The sequence below is a fragment of the Arachis ipaensis genome, chromosome B2 (assembly GCF_059453495.1).
Source record: "Arachis ipaensis isolate K30076 ecotype BB chromosome B2, ASM5945349v1, whole genome shotgun sequence".
Classification (NCBI taxonomy): domain Eukaryota; kingdom Viridiplantae; phylum Streptophyta; class Magnoliopsida; order Fabales; family Fabaceae; genus Arachis; species Arachis ipaensis.
Window position 1 is genome coordinate 35,038,236 of NC_142437.1, and position 6,050 is coordinate 35,044,285.

Genomic DNA, 6,050 nt, shown 5'->3' on the forward strand with positions numbered 1-6,050 from the left:
CGACGGTTCAACTCTCACCATTCTTTAACTTTTCTTTTAAGAAAAACTATCTCCTTCTCAACCATTGCCAATTCTTCAAAAATCTCATGAACTTGCATATAATATTTGTTTTCTCTCCAAAATAAATCATTAAAAAAATAAATTAAAACAATATTTCTATTAATTAGTATACATTAATTAATATATATTGATTTTTTTAATTACCTGAGGTGAAAAAACAGAGGGAATGAGTGGAAGAGAGAAAACATGTCCTTGAAGAGCAGAACGTAAGACCCTATTCATTGCTTGTTCTCCCTTCAACTGAGCTTGCAATATCACAACGTAGAAGGGTGTGAATGTAATTATCAATTAATTGATCAAAGAAAAAGAAAAAAAATGTTCAAATGAATTTCAAACATTAGCCCTAATTAGCTATTCATTAATATCTTTGTTTTTTATTTGTTCCGTCCTTTCTTTTTCAAGCATTTTATTAGAAGATTTTACTAAGGATACTAGTTAATTAACAAATTTTCCCTTTAATGGAAGCAAGTAGCGAATGAATAAGTATCTCTGGAAGCTAGCCATGCTCTCCAATACCATAACCTTGCCAACTCTTATGGCATTTCCTTCCTTGTCTAGCATGATTTTGCGCTGAAATATCTGAATCCATAGTCATGCAGATCATGGTATTTCACTGGATTTGCCATCGACGACCCTACATGATATATCATCTCATCACATGCTTCATTATTGTTTGCATGACCCACCATCGCTGCAAGGATTGCATTCACTACCATGTCTGCTCGTACCTGCTCCTCCTTCATTCATTAATATACATTAACAACATCATCAACCTTAATTATTTTATTACTCACTCTACTTACCACATCAAACACTTTCTTAAGGTCCACAAGGAAGCATGTTAGTTTTCCTTTACCATACGCAACAATTAAACTATCGATAGTTCTGCAAGACAGAGATATATAATAGTTAAACTTGTTGCCTTAGCTTAGAAAGAAATGTATTAAATGAATTAGTTACCTTACGCCTTCCACCCAACCAGGAAAAGGTTCTTTTAGGTGCTAGTAACGATTGTAGGACGTAGAATAACCACTGGCATATTTTCTTTTAAAGTTTCAACTAGCATTTCTCCCATTGCTTTTGTAAACACGTGTTTGGCCATCCATATTCATTTGGTTTGTTATATATGTTGTTTAATTTATTAGTATATTCCTTAACATGAATTAATTAGATTGTGATTGATTGATATATAGATAAATCACCTTTCCATGCCTAAGTCCGTCATGGAGATTTTGATTTCTTCCTCTGAGGCTCCATCCTGTTGAAGTTGCGTTCTTGGAATTGCTATATATATAGTTAACTATTAACATGAAAATAAGAAGAGAATAGTAATAAAAAAAGTAAGAACCTCAGGAACAATTCGACTGAGGAAGGATTCAATATTATCACGAACATCACAATCGTAATTCTCGTTAATAGTAAGAGAAGCACTCATGTGTTGCACTGCCATTTCAGGTCCAGTTCCAATTCTAATTTCAGTGGCAATGAACTCAAACAATCAAAGTCAAAATGAAACGAAACAGATTATACTTACAAAAGAGATGAGCAAGGTCACACTTGAAACCAGATAGGTCCTACTCAATTTTCTTCACTATCTGATTTCCGATCAAAGTTCAATGAATAATTAAGGTTAGCGGATATTAAAAATTGGATTAAGGAGATACATAGGCAAATTAGAATGCAACAAGGAGTGGCTCATTAATTTAGATATGATTCACATATGTGTGTTACCCGTTGATATGGATGATGGGGGTGCTTTACATGGATGTGAGACAGCTTTTGGCTGATACCTGAGGGAAAAAATCGGAGGGATCGAGTTGTGTGCAGGAGAAGCTGAGTCACGAAATCGGAGGGTCTGAAATGTGACGGAGGGAAAATTTTGAAATCTACAGTGAACTAATCGGACCGTCCGATTAGTTTTTTTTTTTTTCTAACTTGAAAACGGACCCTCCGAATAGGTTTTTTTTTTTTTCTAATTAGAAAATGGACCCTCCGAGTAGTCTTTTTTTGTAATTAGAAAATGGACCCTCCGAGTTTGCATAAAAAATTATTTTTTGAATATGTTAACGCTAATCGATGGGTCTGAGTTGAGTATAATAAGGTTTTTTCCCTTATATAAGCGTGGGTAGCTCGTATTGTTCCCATAAGAGTGTTTCCCCAGTTATCGCCTTCTTCCACGCAGCACCTCCATCTACATTTCTCTCTTCTTTCAAATGTAGGAAAATACTACTGCTGTGTGAAGTTTAATCATATGAGTGAAAAAAATGGATGATAGAGTTTTACTAAAAGTATATTATTTCGTTCAGATTTTGTTAGAAACAGTTGAAGGAGTGAAATTTATTTGTGAAAATCCATTAGATGTTGTTATTCCATTCACAATCTCATTCGAGGAACTAAAAGGTGTGATTTGTGAGAAGATAGAATCTGGGTTGTCTAGAATAATATCATGTATTTTATACAGATATCCCATACCTTTGTTTGGTGGATTCGTGCAATTTCATACGAAGTATGTAACAGATGAAGCAAGCATGCAAGAGATGTTTTCAATGTACATTGAAAGTTGTGGTCAGATATCATTCGTTGAGGTGTATGTGGAATTCGAACCGTCTGAAGCCGATCAGAATATTGAACGGGAAGATTACAACAGCGACAGTGAGGAAGAGTTTGAAAGCAATTACGAAGTTGTTGGTCCTGGTGAAGACGAAGACCAAGGTGACGGCAATGTGGCACCAAATATAGCTGACGTGGCAAATGCACTCGCAAACGAACATCCGTTTGAGGAGCCGTCTTTCATGCGAGCTTTGGACTTGGAAGCCATGCATGCACCAAAGTTTCCGGAGTATATAAATGCAGGTACGTAATTGCCTATAGTTATACACAAAGGATTAGAATTTTATAATAATTTATATTGATCGATGTGAATAAATAGTTACGTGACATGTGATAATATACGTAATTAGCATTTGTTTGTGTGTTTGTTTAGTTAATAATATTATTTATCATTAGTTATTGATGAAGTTAAATAATAATTAGTGTTTATTCGTTAGTATTTATTTATGTGCTTATAATTTTAATTAGTGTTTATTATTTATTTTAAGATTGATGTAGTGTTGATTGATATACTTTTAATTGCAGTTATTCTTTATTTGTCTATTAAATAATTATGCTACGGCTATCGTCGTGACAGAAATTCCTGTTGTCGCAGATGGTGAATTTGCCGTGGGTATGGAATTCAGTTATACGGAAGCTGTTATTAGGGCGATGAAAGATTATACTATCCGAAGAGGTGTAGACTACCGGGTGTATGAGTCGGAGCCGCTGACATTTTATGCCAAGTGTACGCAGTATGGGTCAGGTTGTGATTGGCTTATCAGGGTTATCATGATGAGCAGGAAGTACTGTTGGGTTATTAGGAGGTATAATGGGAGTCACACTTGCACCAGAGCAACCATTTCTCAGGATCATTTGAAGCTTGATTCGAACACAATTGCAAAAGCAATAAAGCCGTTGGTTGAGGCTGATCCCTCGATAAAGGTGAAATCAGTTATTGCGGAAGTGCAGTCGAAGTTCAATTACACCGTCAGCTATCGAAAGGCATGGTTGGCTAAGCAAAAGTCAGTGGAAAAAATATTTGGAGGTTGGAAAGCATCGTATGAAGCTTTGCCTATATGGTTTGAGGCCATGTGTCATAAGGAGCCATCAGCAGTTGTCCATTTTGAGACTATGCCTGCCTATCAAGGCGATGACTTGGTTACGGATATCCGGGTGTTGCATTGAGTCTTCTGGAGTTATTACCCTTGTTTTAGAGCATTCAGACATTGTAAACCAGTTATCCAAGTAGATGGAACTCACTTGTATGGAAAGTACAAGGGTTGTCTGTTGGTTGCAGTTTCACAGGATGGAAACAACAATATCATCCCAATTGCATTGGCTATTGTGGAGGGAGAGACTTCTGATGCGTGGCACTTTTTTTTGAGTAACTTGCGACATCATGTAGTGACTCGGGATGGTGTGGGATTGATCTCTGACCGACATGAATCCATCAATGCAGCTGTGGCCCGCAGTAATGGAGCTTGGTCGCCTACCAGAGCTTTCCACATGTTTTGCATCAGGCATATAGAGTCGAATTTTTTGAGGAAGTTCAAGGCACCGTACCTACAAAAGCTTGTCGTCAATATAGGTAACTAATGAATCCATATTTGATGATGATTTTTGGCTAGAATTGGATGGATTTTCATCATATAAACTTGTACTTATTCCCTTGAATAGCATGCTTTTGAATTTTCCTCCCAAATTGCGCTTGATTATGAAAATGTGCTCTTTTGTGCTTAATTTAATCTATTTTATTTCGTTTTCCTTCCATTCGATGCCTTGACGTTGTTTGTGAGTGATTCCAGGTGTATAAGGTAGAAATGGGCTAGAGAAAATGGAAGAAGAGCATGCAAAGTGGAGGAAACATGAAGAATCAAATGAGATGAGCTCAGAGACGTGTGCGTGCGCACAGCTGCCTGTGTGTATGCACAGCTGCCCAGTCAGAGCTCGTGGATTGCTTCAAGCGCATCGCGCATCCATTCAAGCATCGCCTAGTGTGCGTGCGCACGTCTACTTGTGCGTACGCACAGGACAAGATTTCTCGCAAGGTGTGCAGACGCACGCATCTGTGCGTCCGCACAGGTGTCCGCACATGACTTCATTAAAATGGCACGTGACCCGCGATTTGGGGGCTTTGGAGGCCCATTTCTGAAGTCTTCTAGCTCATATTGGAGGAGAAATGAGGAAGATAAAATAGCATATCATTAGTATAGTTTTAGGAGTAGTAGTAGGAAGCTTTAGTTAGTTTTTCTCTAAGTTTTTCATCATCTCTATTAGGGTTTATATTAGGGTTTTACATTCAAGTGCCATTTCCATTTTTTATCTTGGATTTTGCTAGCTTCCATTGTAAGTATTCTCTTGTTATTACTCTATATAGTTACATTGTCATTACTCTTTCTTCTAATTCAAGTTATAGTTCAATTTTGCTTCTTTCTTGCAATTTTAATTTCTTATTGATGAATTTGATATTTGATGTTTGTTTCATGCTTTCTTGTGTTATTCTTGTTGATTGAAATCAATTGTTGCTTTTAGTTTCAAGCCTTTTCTCATTTTCTCCATGTTTAAAGTTTTTGCCCACCAAGTGTTTGACAAAATGTTAAACATGGTTTTAGGCTAAATTTTTTGTTCTTGGCTTGGGTAAAGTGAGCAATTGGGTTTCTAGAGTTGGAATGTCCAACATTTAGTTTCAATTCTTAGATTGTTAATTGTTCTTGTTCCCACTAACGCTAATTTGTTGCTAAGCCAATTAGCAAGCAATTTAGGATTTGTGGGTTGGGAACACTTATGCTCATTTAACTTACCTTCTAATGTGAGGGTTGATCAAGAGAGATTAATCCATCATAATTTTCATAGTTGTGGTTCCAACAAGGAAAGGACCCTTAGCTCACTCCAAGCCAAGACTCTTTTTAATGCTTTTAATCTTTTATATACTTCTATGTTGATCTCTTTTATACTTTACTTGTTTATATTACATAGTCGGTTCTTTAATTTCTTTATTAGTTCAACATTACAATTTTGCATGTTCTTTTATTGCTTTATATGTTCATTTCTTCATTGACAACCCCTTAATCACTACAACCGGATTTGCACACTCATTGTTCTAAAAGTACTCCTTGGGAGACGACTCGGGAGTCAAATACTCTCAGTTTTGAATTAATTTTGAATTGTGACACATCTTGTGAGTTTCTAATTTGATCGACGGCCGACTTGTTGGGTTAGGACTATACTTACAACGCTAATTCCATTTTTTTGGATAATCGAGTTCCTAACCTATATGCATATTGGCCACTCATCATCAGTAACCTTGTTGTAATTTGAGGTTCATTATTAGTAACCAGGTACTGTTAATGGTTTTTTTTTTGTAATTTGTCCTTTCTTGTTGCGCAAGATATTCGAGG

At 36.4% G+C, this 6,050-nt stretch overlaps 1 pseudogene; it reads right to left on the bottom strand.

Annotated features, from left to right (window-relative positions):
• Positions 1–495: 495 nt before the first annotated feature.
• Positions 496–1,510, bottom strand: LOC107627144 (fatty acyl-CoA reductase 3-like; annotated as a pseudogene).
• Between the last annotated feature and the right edge of the window lie 4,540 nt (positions 1,511–6,050).